The 15,384-nt window shown below is 41.0% G+C and overlaps 1 long non-coding RNA gene across 1 annotated transcript in view; it reads left to right on the plus strand.

Annotated features, from left to right (window-relative positions):
* The first annotated feature begins 2,943 nt into the window (after window positions 1-2,943).
* Window positions 2,944-15,384, plus strand: part of LOC309797716 — a 33,159-nt gene continuing 20,718 nt past the window's right edge. Inside the window, exon 1 of the long non-coding RNA XR_014292782.1 lies at window positions 2,944-3,224. This is a non-coding gene — a long non-coding RNA (uncharacterized lncRNA). The remainder of the gene's footprint in view (window positions 3,225-15,384) is intronic.

Genomic DNA, 15,384 nt, shown 5'->3' on the forward strand with positions numbered 1-15,384 from the left:
AGAGGAAAAACGCAAAGATATCCTTGCCAAGACGTGTCATAACTAAACTTCTGAAAAGTAGAGACTAAAAAAATCTCGAAAGTGGACAGGAAGAAACGATGCATTGCTTATTGAGAAACACCAATTCCAATGACAGCATATTTCTTGTCTAAAACTCTGGAGTCAGAAGCATTGACATAACATTTTTCAAGTGCTAAAAGAAAAGAACTCTCAGCCACAAATTCACACGTTTTATATCCACTTTCTTGTTTGACTTACGTTAATGGAGTACTAACTCATCCTTCTATATCCGGGACTGCCATCACCCTTCTCCAAAAATCTAGTCACAGTATTTCCAGAGTGATCTTTCTGAAAATGAAACAAATGTTTCTTATAAAAATACCTGATTGTGTTATGAAACTTTTCTCTCTTCTAAGTTACCAGTTAAAATCCTTCAATGGATTCCCATCTTTCTTGGAGTAAAACCTCACATCCCAACTCTCTTTGTCCTTTTGGGCTGCTGTAAGATTATACTGCAGGTTGGGTGGCTCATAAACAGCAGGAATTTTTTTCTCACAGTTCTGGAGGCTGCAAGTTCAAGAATAGGGTGCCAGTATGGTCAGATGAGGGCCCTCTTCTGAGTCACAGACTTCTCATTGTAACCTCACATGGCAGAAGAGCTTAGGGAGCTCTGTGGGGTCTCTTTTATAAGAGCACTAATACCTTTATCATTTCCCAAAGGCCCCACCTACTACTACTATGACCTCCGGAAATTAAGATTTCAACGTATAAATTTGGAGGGGAACACAAAGACTAGACCATAGCACTTAGTATACATACATGGACCATTCATGGTCTGGCTTCTACCACCCTCTCCATTGTCTTCTTTTCTTACACTCCAGTGAGCATTTCTTTTTTTTTTTTTTTTTTTTTTTTTTTGTGGTACGCGGGCCTCTCACTGCTGTGGCCTCTCCCGTTGTGGAGCACAGGCTCCGGACGTGCAGGCTCAGTGGCCATGGCTCACGGGCCCAGCCGCTCCGCGGCATGTGGGATCTTCCTGGACCGGGGCACGAACCTGTGTCCCCAGCATCGGCAGGCGGACTCTCAACCACCGCGCCATCAGGGAAGCCCCAGTGACATTTCTTATACTGATTATGAATGGAACTCCTTTCTGGACTGATCCTTAACCATTCATTTTCTGGCAAACATGAATTTATCTTCTCTTTTCCTCAAAAATTCACCCTTCCTTCATGTTACATATCCATTTCAATTGCCTTCTACAGGAAGCCCTACTGATATCCCCCATATACTACTGTCCACAGCATGAATTAAGGTCTTACCGTGTCTTTCTATATCACTCTGTAATAATTTTTACGGTAACTATGGATTTTCTTACTTGAGTGTCACAATACATTGACTTCTAGGTGGCACGATAATGATTTTAGTAACAGTAACACTGGTGCCTAGTTTAACCCACGGCATACTTTAGGTGTTCAATAAATGTTTGTTGAATGAGTGAATGAATGAATGAATGGATGGTCAGTTTGAAATCTTAATCATGTTACTTTTCAAAAATCTGTTAAAAAGATACCCACAGTTTTCCAGAAGATTAGGGACTTAGGATCTTCAACTTGATTTAATAGAGGAAATTTTTACTCATACATCATGCTTAAATACCTCAAAGTAAAACCATTAACCCAGGAATTTAAGGTTACCCATTTGGACTTGCAAGCCAATAATTAGTATCTCCTGCCCCGACTGTATTAGATGGTTTCAATGCTCCACTCATATCTCCCCAGCACTCATCATTCCAGTATATGCTGATAGACTCATGCTACCACCTGCAATTATCCACCTTAGGGCAGGCCAGAAATGTACAGGAGTTAATGTATCTGGGTGTAGCTTTCAACCAAGGACAGAGGGGACTGGAAGATAAGTACTTCAAGTTTCTCACCAATTCTTGGGATAACTCTGAGACATGTTCTATAGAGTTTCACAGAACTCCCCTGAAGTACTGGCAGCAGTTTCCTGCAGGAGTAATTTATTCAGTAATGCACCTCTGTTGGCTTCCTTCCATGCCTCCATTCTCAATTCCCACTCCACTTCTGAGTTTTCTGGAAGCACCTCCCAGATGAACAGTTTGCATTCAAATTATTGCCTCAGGTTCTGCTTCTAGGGGAATTCAATGTATAGCCTCCTAACAATCCAGTGCTCCTTACAGAGCCATCACTGGTACAAGTACCAAGGCATGGCACATTATGTATCACTCCTCCTAAATCCTAATATTTTTAAACAGATAGGAAAGAGCATGACCTTGAAGAGAAAAATCATTTATATGAGAATGGCCAATGGATAAAGGGAAGGAGAGACAGTGCCATTTGTTTTCCATTAATGATAGTGTGAAATTTATGGGCAGATGGTCTAACAGGTGTGACTATAATTTGAGGAGCCTGCTCCCTTGGCTACAGAAGACTGCTATTGTTATTATTATGGAAGCACAAACTCATGACTTTATTGCTTCACTTGATGTAGCCTTTTCCTTTACCCTTAAATCTTTCTACATCGCTGAATTGCAGCCAATAGATTTATTTTCTCCCTATGGCTCCATCACAAAAAAAAGACACACATGTGCACACACACACAGAGTTTTGTGTATGCCAGTGCTAGAAAAGACAAGCTCATGGTGCATGTATGCAATGGGTATTGTACATTACAGGTCTCTGTGAAATAGTCTTCTGCAGGTTCCTATGTTTATTTTATGAATAATTAACTTTAGTAAAGTTAATTTCCTGAAGATCTTGATGAAGACTGAAGAAAGGAAGTAAATTTTAAAGAAAAAGACTTAGAAACTTGCCCTTTTTGCCCTTTCTTTGTGTCTTAATGAACAAAGGATAACTGGGACTTTTTTGAAGTCTTTGCTTGAGTTGAAGACACAAAATGCAACCTGTACTCTTATCATAATATGTTCAGTTTATGAGTACACAAACTTATAAACTGTGAATTTCCCTAAAGTTATTATACCATTTAGAAGATGTTTGCTGGGACGTTTACTTAAAACCAAACAATTGAGGTCTATATGTCCAAATAATTTCCTTCTCTCTTTCTGTCTCCATTTCAGTTTCCTGAGTTTCTGGGAAGGCCTGGTTTCCCCAAAGGAACGATTTCTGGTAGAAGTCTGAAGGTCTGACCCAAGAAAAATAATCCAGTATAGCCAATGAATTGAGGACGAGAAGTTTTCCAATCAGGTAGGAACATTTAATCTCATACATTGCAATCACCTTAAGTAAGGTGTGCTGATAGCTGGATATGATTTAACTTCTTGGAAAATGATGCATATATAACCTGCCCCACAAGGAAGCTGTTCTCAATTCCCTTAGTGGTTGTGGTGTTTATCAGAGAGTGCCTTGGGGGAAGATGAATACAATAACAGTATGATGCTTTTCTTTTCATTTTTAGCTCATTGTTGCCAAGTCCCCTTGGTGACCTTGGTGCCTGTGGTTTAATCCCAGGAGGCTAGACATGTGGAACAGCACATTAACCCTTTTTAGTATTTTCTCCCAAGACAAATCATTTTTATAGGTTGTCTCCATGGTCTTCTAGTTGCTTATCAAACTTAAGCATCAAGTCTTCTAAGTGAGCAATAGCCCCTGTGAGTGTGAGGAAATCAGCTTGGTTCTTATTGGGGCACATCTTGGTCTTGGCACAAAGTGAGTTCACATAGGGAGTTAGAAGGAGGAGAATGGGGCATGCGAAAGGGGAGTTCTGTGTTCTCATTTACCTATGCATGTTGAAACTCCACTAACAGTTTTATTTTCATTAGCAATTTGTGATAAAAACTTAGGGTAGGGCTTCCCTGGTGGCGCAGTGGTTGAGAGTCTGCCTGCCGATGCAGGGGACACAGGTCCGTGCCCCCGTCTGGGAAGATCCCACATACCACGGAGCGGCTGGGCCCATGAGCCATGGCCGCTGAGCCTGCGCGTCCAGAGCCTGTGCTCCGCAACGGGAGAGGCCACAACAGTGAGAGGCCCGCGTAGCACAAAAAAACCAAAACTTACGGTAAAGGGAATAATGAAGCTGTCCCACTATATGGCACAACAAAAGATAGTAGTGACATCAAAATCAGGGCCTGTCCATCTCATTTGCAGTTATATACTCAGTGTTTAGCATAGCATTTGATCCCTCATCAGTATTCAATAAGAAGATGCGTGTTGAATGACTTAAGGATGAATGAATGAATGAAAAAAGTTAATATGGTAGAAAATGTGTTTTATCCTTGTATTTTCGTGTGTTGACTTCTGTATTTCAAGACCCAGCACTGTAACTGACACATAGAATATAAGCAGTAAAATTTGCTGAAAGAATGAATGAGTCCCCACAATTCTAAGAATAATTTTAAGACCAACACAGACCCCATATCTGCCAAGGTCTATGACAGAAGTATCCAGAGAAGAAAGCCTGATCTCAGCTAGTGGTAGAGCTGACAGAATTTATCTAGTTTTAATAATTTACAGCTCATCCCATTACATTTAGGCATAGTACTTACATGAGCCATACAATTAAATGTTGACTGAAAAAAAATGCACAACCTAAAAGTTGAGAATTATGTTTTATTTGGAGGACATACTGAGGACAAGTCAGGAGACAGCCTCTCAGATAGCTCTGAGGGACTGTTCTGAAGAGGTAAGGGAGGGCACAGGATATTTAGGGGTTTTTGCAAAAAAAAAAAAAAACCCGGTAGTTGGAACATCAACATCTAGCTCCCCCAAGGTAGACTGCAGTGTGTTACCCTTCCCTCGGCCTACCCTGGGGCACCCTGAAGGGCCTACGGGTCTGAGTGTGGCCCAGCAAGCCCAGGGGAGCCGGCGGGTCCTCAGAGTTCTTGTCCTGAAACTGGCGCTGACGCGACGGGGCCACGAGTCTCTAGACACTTACTGCTGTTAAACGAATGCAGAACTGCGACTAAGGCCTCAGGGAACCTGCTTCACGCCTACCCTTCTGGATGCCAAATCAAGACCTTACGTCGAGGCTAGGGCCCCCGTTGAGATTCCCCTTAGCTCTAGAGCAGGGCAGGAAGAGCTGCCACCCAGGACCTGGAAGCACCCTCTTTCTTTCGAGAAAACTCTTTTTTTTCTCAGAGCCATGCCTGCAGGGTCTAGAAACACGGCAACAACAGTGTTTTTCAGGTTTTTTCCGGCTGCAAGAATGGAGCTTTCAAAATGGGAAAACCAGGCTTTTCGCTATAGACGCCATGTGTAGATTGACACGCAGCCTAAATACGTGTGTTTTCTAACAAGTAAAAGAGACACAAGCTACCCACTGTGCCCTAAACTGAATCAACTTTTTAAAGCAGGGTGTTCTGCGACTAGCGAACGGCCTCAATGAAGGAACGCCTTCGGTCGGCCGAGGGGCCAGTGTATCTTCCAGTATCCGGCAGTGTTACACGAAGAACTGTTCTTTAGTTGAAGTTGCAGTGCAAGCTGAATTTCCCCTTGAGGTATGGTGACCTCAGGTATGAGGTCCGGGGAAGAATTGCCTTCCTCCCCTTTGAAGTCCCAAACCACTACACCCAACATGTTTGTCTTTAGTTGAAAGTGGTATTTAAGGTGAGGATTTCAGCCATTTGGGAGATTTACTGAGTTCTCCTGGGTCTCTTCCATGTATACATATTATTAAATTTTGTTTGATTTTCTCCTGTTAATCTTAATCTGTCTCATGTCAATTTAATTCCTAGACTAACCAGAAAAATCTAGAAGGGTACAGGAAACTTTCTTCCTGCCCAACAGGCATTATAGTGCAGGGCACATTGCCTGCCTTTGAAAGCATCTGAACTTCTACACATTGAGAACCCTCTCCTTTCCATGCCCCTTTACCATAGGCATAAAGATTTCTGTGCACATCGAGGCTGAGAAGAACTCCTGAGTCCATCATTGTTTCTCCAGGCAGTCATGAAGACTGTCAGAGAGGAAGAACTTTTCCTCTGCCCTTCTGTAGGCAAATGCAGTAGGGGGTCCCCAAAGAAAAAGAATCAAATATAACTTTTTGACATAAGAGAAGCCATTTTAAGCCTAAATCATTTGTGATCTCAGCCTGGTCATGATGCTTGCTCTTGAACAGGTCTCAGTAATTAATGATCTTGTGAAATAAAATGGTCCCTTACCATCTGGTTCTATAAGAATGAAGTCACTAGCCACTGTAGTCTCTGACCTTGACAAAAAAGTAATCACTTGATCTAAAAGAGAACTGGAAATTTTTCTTTGAGCCAAATTTGAGGATTATAACCTGGGAAGAGCATCTCAGAAAACTCTGAAAACTGTTCTGCCCATTAGAAACCCAGGGAGGTGTATAAGTTTTTTTTGAGACAGAGGGCTGTACATCAAATGACATGTTATTGAACGTTTACATAATTCAGATCTAAGTGCCATCCTGCTGGTCATGTAACCCCTTACAAGGTCAAGAAGAAATGTTATCTCTTAAGGAGGGAGTTGTCTTGTTGATGTTAGGAGAATGTTGCTCTTTATGGTTGAGCAAGTGTCCCTGCCTATGGGGGAGGTTTGGTCAATGTATAATGCAGATGCACAATGCACAGTGTGGGGAGAGAGGAGACCAAAGGGCAGAGCAGAGTTTATGTTTAAATTTCTCTTGTCTTGCCATAAAATATAAATTTTGTTTCACAACCTTCAACACACCCTGAATGAAATTCAGGACAGAGATCAGGAATGAGGCAGTCTATGCTCTGGGAAAACCCGGCAGAACAGGCCTTCAGATAGTTAGATATTTTCAGAAGATTTTATGAGCCCAGTTTCTTTTATCTTCTCATATCTAGAAAAGCACTAAAATCATTCATGGAGACATCTGCTCCTTGTGACTAGCAGCCACCATTTCGTGACTAGCAGCAAATTTCTGCCAAAATGTGTCCCTGATTCCATGTGTCCCCCTTCACCAAAATCACATACATGCTGACCTTCCCCCTAACTCTTTCGAGCAGTTCCTCAGAGCTATCTGAGAGGCTGTTTCCTTGGCTATAGTCCTCATTTTGCCCCAAATAAAACTTAACTCACAACTCTCAGTTTGTGCTTTTTTTTTTTCAGTTGACAGTTTAAAACTTTCCCAATTTGGCTGTTCAAGGAGCCACCGTTTTGGGAAAATCCCTGGTGTTCTCCTTACTTGCTGCAAGTAATAAAGCCTTCCTTCTCCTGCCCTTTGGCTTGGTTGTGTCTTTTGGCTCAACAAAAGAAGTGTTTCAGGTAACACTTTTAGCTGGTCTAAGAATTAAATTGACGTAAGACTGATTAACAGGAGAAAATAAAACAAAAGTTTAATAATATGTATATCTAGGAGTCATTTTTGGCCTAAGCCATTTTGCAATGTAAGCCTGGCCAGGATGCTTGCCGTTGAAAGGGTCTCAGTAATTAATGATCTTAAGGGAACAAAATAATGCAGAATCAAAGGACTGTTTTCAGGTAAAAGAAGTAACAATAACAAAGATAATTGTAAAGACTCCCAGTTCTCTTTCAATGGTAAAGATTAGCCTGATCAACTGGGAACATAAGGAATGATGATATTGACCTTTTCTGACCCTCGTGACTTCAGTCCACTAAAGCTTGGACTCTGTGGACCACCCAAACCCCTTCATGAATATGCATATACCCTTAGCTTAAAAATTCCCCAATTTTGCTGTTCAGGAAGACACCGCTTTGGGAAAGACCCCCGGTGTTCTCTTTACTTGCTGCAAGTAACAAATCCTTTCTTCTCCCAATCTTTGTTTATGTTGTGCCTTTCAGCTTGACACCCACCAAGAGGCAAACCCAGGTTTTTGGGTAACATTAGCTCTTTGGCTGGCAATGAAAATGACATAAGGCAGATTAACAAGAGACAATTAAATTATTATGTGCACATGGGGAATTCACATAAGTATGAAGAATTCCAAAGACAGCAAGACAAGGTGACATATATATATTCTTGACTAAAGAGAAGTGAAACTGAGCAGGACCCTGTGGGGCTCCTGGGCACTAAAGTCTTTCTGTGTCCCCCATTTCTTGTTTGCAGGGACTAGGCTTCAGCCTCCACAACCTTCCCTGAATTCCAAAGGGTAGGGTCAAATAGTTGCTAATCAGGGAAGGGAGGGGCTGCAGAGACAAGGGAGGAACTGTCAAGAAACAATAGTGCAGCTTTTGGGACAAGATCCTGGTTCTGCCTCAAGGGAAACATATACCAATAACTGAGCTCTTCTACAGAACTAAAATCCCCAACAAATGGAAGATGTTAACTACTTGATGAAGCATCCTTCATTCTAGAGAGAAGGTCACGGTTTGATAACCTTGAGAAGCATAGAAGCTCATCAGGAGACCACCTGAGGGCAGATTAAAGGATTGCAGGCCCTGAACACACCATAATCCTTATCAGCAACCCTGACCTTGAACCATTGCTATAAAACTCCTCACCAAATCCCCCCAGGTTGGGACACATAGTTTTGAGGGCATTAGCCTGCTGTGTCCCCCTTTGCCTGGCAACACAATAAACCTATTCTTTTCTACTTCACCCAAACTCTGCCCCCGAATTCGATTCCATACCAGTGCACAGAGGCCAAATTTCGGCATCAGAAGGAGGTATGGGTCTGAAATTTCAAGGGGAAGTAAGGTAATTCACAGGAAGTTAAAAAGAGTTAATGTTTGGTAAGCAAATGTTTGCTGATCCATCCAAAGACAATGAGACACAGAGAGAATTTTTTTTTTGTGGTACACGTGCCTCTCACTGTTGTGGCCTCTCCCGTTGCGGAGCACAGGCTCCGAACGCACAGGCCCAGCAGCCATGGCTCATGGGCCCAGCCGCTCCGCGGCACGTGGGATCTTCCCGGACCGGGACACAAACCCGTGTCCCCGGCATCGGCAGGCGGGCTCTCAACCACTGCGCCACCAGGGAAGCCCCACAGAGAGGATTTTGATCAAATGGGCTTTTCAATGTTCCTCCTGTTCTACCACACCTAGTATTATACTACATTTATCTCTAGTGATAGCTTCTTCTTGGGACAGGCCTCCTGTCTTAAATTATTTTAGGCAGTAAGGGGGAATTTCAAAGGCTCTTCCTGAGTCTTGGGCCTTGATTGTTTTCAGCTCAAAATAATCCACATGCCATAGTGGCACGTCTTGTGGTGGCCTGCACTTAGACCCATTGGCTCCCACGTGCAAATGAGAACCATGCAATGACTCAGGGAGAGCCCTGAGCACATTATTCAGATAGACACCAACATGATGCAATTTTTCTTCGGTGTGTTCAGTGAGAGAAAGCAATCCAAGAGGCACTGCCCTTTTACTTTGGGGGAGGTTGAAAGTCCCTTCTTGGAAAGGAAAAATAAGTACTTTTAGAGCATTGAGAAAACCTAAAACCTGTGAGTCAGTTTTTTTAAGTGCAGAGTTAATTTTACCCAAATGTGTTTTCTTAAAAATTGCAACCAGTCAAGATCAGTCTCTTCGAGGGGTGTACCAGCTGTGATATTTGCTGACTTTACACTGTTCTGAAGTTGAGGACACCTTCCCTCTACTCAGTTAGTGTTTATTTTTATTAACTTTCAAAACTGTTTTAAGTAGGAGATCTTTTACTGGAGCCTGAGGATTGATAACGTTAACCCCTGTGACACTGCTCTGTTACCTCACATCAACCAAAGAATTGTGCAGGAGCTGATCACATACCCTGTGATTCCCCTCTCTCACCTGGTATTTAAAAATGCTTTCATGAAACCCATCAGGAAAGGGGGTTCAGGTGTTTTGAGCACTAGCTGACCTGAACTCCCTGCCTGGCACCTGCAATAAACGCTGCACTTTCCTTCGCCATAACCTGGTGTCAGTAGATTTGCTTTACTGCACATGGGAGAGCAGACCCACGTTTTTGTCATCAACATATTTTTATATATTATTATATATCGTAGGCAATGGAGATATTTTACTTCTTTCCTATTGTGCTGTTTTATTTTTTAACTGAGTTAACCATGAAAGTCAATTTTTGTTGATAGAGGAGAAAAGGTACAAATTTATGAGCTATAGTTAAAAATTTAAAGCTTTTAAAATGCTTGTTATTTTTTTTTTAATTTAATTTTATTTTTTTGCTTTATAACAAATTTAATCAGTTATACATATACATATGTTTCCATATCCCCTCCCTTTTGCGTCTCCCTCCCACCCTCCCTATCCCACCCCTCCAGGCGGTCACAAAGTACCGAGCTGATCTCCCTGTGCTATGCGGCTGCTTCCCACTAGCTATCTACCTCACGTTTGGTAGTGTATATATGTCCATGCCTCTCTTTCGCTTTGTCACAGCTTACCCTTTCCCCTCCCCATATCCTCAAGTCCATTCTCAGTAGGTCTGTGTCTTTATTCCTGTTTTACCCCTAGGTTCTTCATGACATTGTTTTTCTTAAATTCCATATATATGTGTTAGCATACAGTATTTGTCTTTCTCTTTCTGATTTACTTCACTCTGTATGACAGACTCTAGGTCTATCCACCTCATTACAAATAGCTCAGTTTCGTTTCTTTTTATGGCTGAGTAATATTCCATTGTATATATGTGCCACATCTTCTTTATCCATTCATCCGATGATGGACACTTAGGTTGTTTCCATCTCCGGGCTATTGTGAATAGAGCTGCAATGAACATTTTGGTACATGTCTCTTTTTGATTAATGGTTTTCTCAGGGTATATGCCCAGTAGTGGGATTGCTGGGTCATATGGTAGCTCTATTTGTAGTTTTTTAAGGAACCTCCATACTGTTCTCCATAGCGGCTGTACCAATTCACATTCCCACCAGCAGTGCAAGAGTGTTCCCTGTTCTCCACACCCTCTCCAGCATTTATTGTTTCTAGATTTCTTGATGATGTCCATTCTGACTGGTGTGAGATGATATCTCATTGTAGTTCTGATTTGCATTTCTCTAATGATTAATGATGTTGAGCATTCTTTCATGTGTTTGTTGGCAGTCTGTATATCTTCTTTGGAGAAATGTCTATTTAGGTCTTCTGCCCATTTTTGGATTGGGTTGTTTGTTTTTTTGCTGTTGAGCTGCATGAGCTGCTTATAAATTTTGGAGATTAATCCTCTGTCAGTTGCTTCATTTGCAAATATTTTCTCCTATTCTGAGGGTTCTCTTTTGGTCTTGTTTATGGTTTCCTTTGCTGTGCAAAAGCTTTGAAGTTTCATTAGGTCCCATGTGTTTATTTTTGTTTTTATTTCCATTTCTGTAGGAGGTGGGTCCAAAAGGATCTTGCTGTGATTTATGTCATAGAGTGTTCTGCCTCTGTTTTCCTCTAAGAGTTTGATAGTTTCTGGCCTTACATTTAGGTCTTTAATCCATTTTGAGCTTATTTTTGTGTATGGTGTTAGGGAATGATCTAATCTCATACTTTTACATGTCCCTGTCCAGTTTTCCCAGCACCACTTATTGAAGAGGCTGTCCTTTCTCCACTGTACTTTCCTGCCTCCTTTATCAAAGATAAGTTGACCATATGTGCGTGGGTTTATCTCTGGGTTTTCTATCTTGTTCCATTGATCTATCTTTCTGTTTTTGTGCCAGTACCACACTGTCTTGATTACTGTAGCTTTGTAGTATAGTCTGAAGTCAGGGAGCCTGATTCCTCCAGCTCCGTTTTTTGTTCTCAAGATTGCTTTGGCTATTCGGGGTCTTTTGTTTTTCCAAACAAATTTTGAAATTTTTTGTTCTAGTTCTGTGAAAAATGCCAGTGGTAGTTTGATAGGGATTGCATTGAATCTGTAGATTGCTTTGGGTAGTAGAGTCATTTTCACAATATTGATTCTTCCAATCGAGGCGCATGGTATATCTCTCCATCTGTTTGTATCTTCTTTAATTCCTTTCATCAGTGCCTTATAATTTTCTGCATACAGGTCTTTTGTCTCCTTAGGTAGGTTTATTCCTAGATATTTTATTCTTTTTGTTGCAATGGTAAATGGGAGTGTTTTCTTGATTTCACTTTCAGATTTTTCATCATTAATGTACAGGAATGCCAGAGATTTCTGTGCATTAATTTTGTATCCTGCTACTTTACCAAATTCATTGATTAGCTCTAGTAATTTTCTGGTGGCCTCTTCAGGATTCTCTATGTATAGTATCATGTCATCTGCAAACAATGACAGCTTTACTTCTTCTTTTCCAATTTGGATTCCTTTTATTTCCTTTTCTTCTCTGATTGCTGTGGCTAAAACTTCCAAAACGAAGTTGAATAAGAGTGGTGAGAGTGGGCAGCCTTGTCTTGTTCCTGATCTTAGTGGAAATGGTTTCAGTTTTTCACCATTGAGGACGATGTTGGCTGTGGGTTTGTCATATATGGCCTTTATTATGTTGAGGAAAGTTCCCTCTATGCCTACTTTCTGCAGGGTTTTTATCATAAATGGGTGTTGAATTTTGTCAAAAGCTTTCTCTGCATCTATTGAGATGATCATGTGGTTTTTCTTCTTCAATTTGTTAATATGGTGTATCACATTGATTGATTTGCATATATTGAAGAATCCTTGCATTCCTGGAATAAATCCCACTTGATCATGGTGTATGATCCTTTTAATGTGCTGTTGGATTCTGTTTGCTAGTATTTTGTGGAGGATTTTTGCATCTATGTTCATCAGTGATATTGGCCTGTAGTTTTCTTTCTTTGTGACATCCTTGTCTGGTTTTGGTATCAGGGTGATGGTGGCCTCATAAAATGAGTTTGGGAGTGTTCCTCCCTCTGCTATATTTTGGAAGAGTTTGAGAAGGATAGGTGTTAGCTCTTCTCTAAATGCTTGATAGAATTCACCTGTGAAGCCATCTGGTCCTGGGCTTTTGTTTGTTGGAAGATTTTTAATCACAGTTTCAATTTCAGTGCTTGTGATTGTTCTATTCATATTTTCTATTTCTTCCTGATTCAGTTTTGGCAGGTTGTGCATTTCTAAGAATTTGTCCATTTCTTCCAGGTTGTCCATTTTATTGGCATAGAGTTTCTTGTAGTAATCTCTCCTGATCTTTTGTATTTCTGCAGTGTCAGTTGTTACTTCTCCTTTTTCATTTCTAATTCTATTGATTTGAGTCTTCTCCCTTTTTTTCTTGATGAGTCTGGCTAATGGTTTATCAATTTTGTTTATCTTCTCAAAGAACCAGCTTTTAGTTTTATTGATCTTTGCTATCGTTTCCTTCATTTCCTTCATAGACCTAGAGTCTGTCATACAGAGTGAAGTAAGTCAGAAAGAGAAAGACAAATACTGTATGCTAACACATATATATGGAATTTAAGAAAAATGCTTGTTATTTATAATGAGATTTATATAATAGAGAATTAGGAAATAATTCTGTATTTAAATGGTTCGATTGTGATTGTGGAACATGAAATTGGTAGTCCACAGGACATATACTAAATTTTCACCCTTAGTGATACTGTATTTCTACTGTCCATGTCAAGCTAAAATGTTGTTTTTCAACAATCTTTAGCAAACATATCTTAGTTTTATTATTCAGAGGGAATATAGGAGCTCAATTTGATATAGGGAACTTGAGCATTCCATCAACATGAATTTGAAGAATACACTAAGAATATCTTCTACATTACATTGGAGTAGTGAATTCCTGGTAATTATTTAGGGAATTCTTTTGAAAAATATAGTCACCAGGGGCCGATAATTGAATTCTATTGAAATATAGAGATAGATATTAATAAGAATGGAAAATCATATTTTCATTTTATATTGCCCATATCTTCATTTTATTTGTAGGTTTTGAAAGTTTGCAAGAGAAAGATATCAGAATTTATACTTCATTCAGCAGAATCCCTTGGACCAAATGATCACACACTCAGAATACATAAGTGGAGACATTACTGACTGTGGCCCAGGAGACAAGGACAAGACCTAGAAAAGACACAGTAAATAATGGAGGGAAAGAAAGATTGGAATAGACAGGCATTTCTCTTAATGAAAAATGTTAACAGTAGAATCCTTGAGGGAGAATCTTTGAAAACATTGGATTTCTATAACAATAAAAAATTGAGTCCCAAAGTACAATGATGATACAATGATAACAATAATGAATAAATAGGATAAAGAAATTATATGTTAACTGGCATACATTCCAGGCGATTATCAAACTCCTGCAGAAACCAGGGCTTTCTGGCCTTTAATTCCCCTTGGGCAGAACCGCAGTGCCCCTGTCCCCAGCCCTCAGCCATCACCTCCAGGACTACAGAGGCAGAGTCCTGGCCCTCAAGTCAGGCTGCCTCACTGACTTGAATGCCCATGGAAAAGGGAACATTGATCCTGACCTGAGACACAGCCCTCAGATGTTTGTAAGCTGGAAAGTCTGCATCAGACTTCCTCCTTGCATCTCTCTAGGGTGAACTAGGGAAAACAAAACGTCCCAAAACCCTTTCCCACAGAAGAAGTCTGGGAAAAAACACATGACGATCTTGGCCTTGGTGCCAGGTGAGGCTGATATAACTAGAGCACACCTTCTCCTGGGTTTGGTACCAGAATCCAGGGCCCTGGTGGGAGGACCTGGGCTCTGCCCTGGGTTCCATGGACACAGACAAGCAAGTGTGATCTCAGCAACCTTCAAGGACCCAGATGTGAGAAAGAGGCAATGAAGACACGATGGCTGCTTCAGGGTGGCTTGGTGTCAGCCTAGAACAGCTGGACTCCATAAGGAATAACACACTGTGGAGGGAAATAATAAAGAATTTATAATAGGAACAGAAAATAGTTTTATTTGAGCCAAGCTGAGGGCTATAATCTGGGAGGCAGCCCCTCAAAAGGCTCTAAGGAGCTTCTCCACTGAAGCATGGTAGTCTTGTACTTTATCAGAACAAAGAACATACATCCAACATGACAGGGGTCTATTCCTTGAAGATTTCAAAAGAGACAGATTGAGGACATGTCTAGTGAGACAGTGGGATCCTGGCACGTGGGAAAGGAGCCTCGTCTTCGAGAGGGTGTGAACACGGGCATCGTAAGAAGGGAGTCACTTATCCTTCTTTTTGAATCAGGCATTTCTTTTCCTTAATGGTTAAAGCAGATGTGCTCTGTGTGCTTGACAGGCTCTTTCAGTTCACACAGAGTTTACACTGAACCATGTATAAGCCTAAATGACTTCCCCATACCCCATTACGTGAAAAATTTCTCCCTCAACACTATAATTTGGGGCTTGACTGATCTTGGCGATAAACCAGACACATAATACCCTCAGCTCTCCAAGCCTCTCCACCTGCAGATCCTGCTGTATCCTCCCCCCAGGGCACAGCACCACAAGAGGGTGTCGGGTGAGGGGTTTGGGACTCAGAGAACTGACTCCCGAAAGTGTTTCTGTTTTCCAAGATAAATAACAATACAGTTTGGATTCTAAAAATCATCCAAATAAGTGAAAAAAAAAATGCTAGACCA

The sequence above is a fragment of the Mesoplodon mirus genome, assembly GCF_964341445.2.
Source record: "Mesoplodon mirus genome assembly, contig: HAP1_SCAFFOLD_917, whole genome shotgun sequence".
Taxonomy (NCBI): domain Eukaryota; kingdom Metazoa; phylum Chordata; class Mammalia; order Artiodactyla; family Ziphiidae; genus Mesoplodon; species Mesoplodon mirus.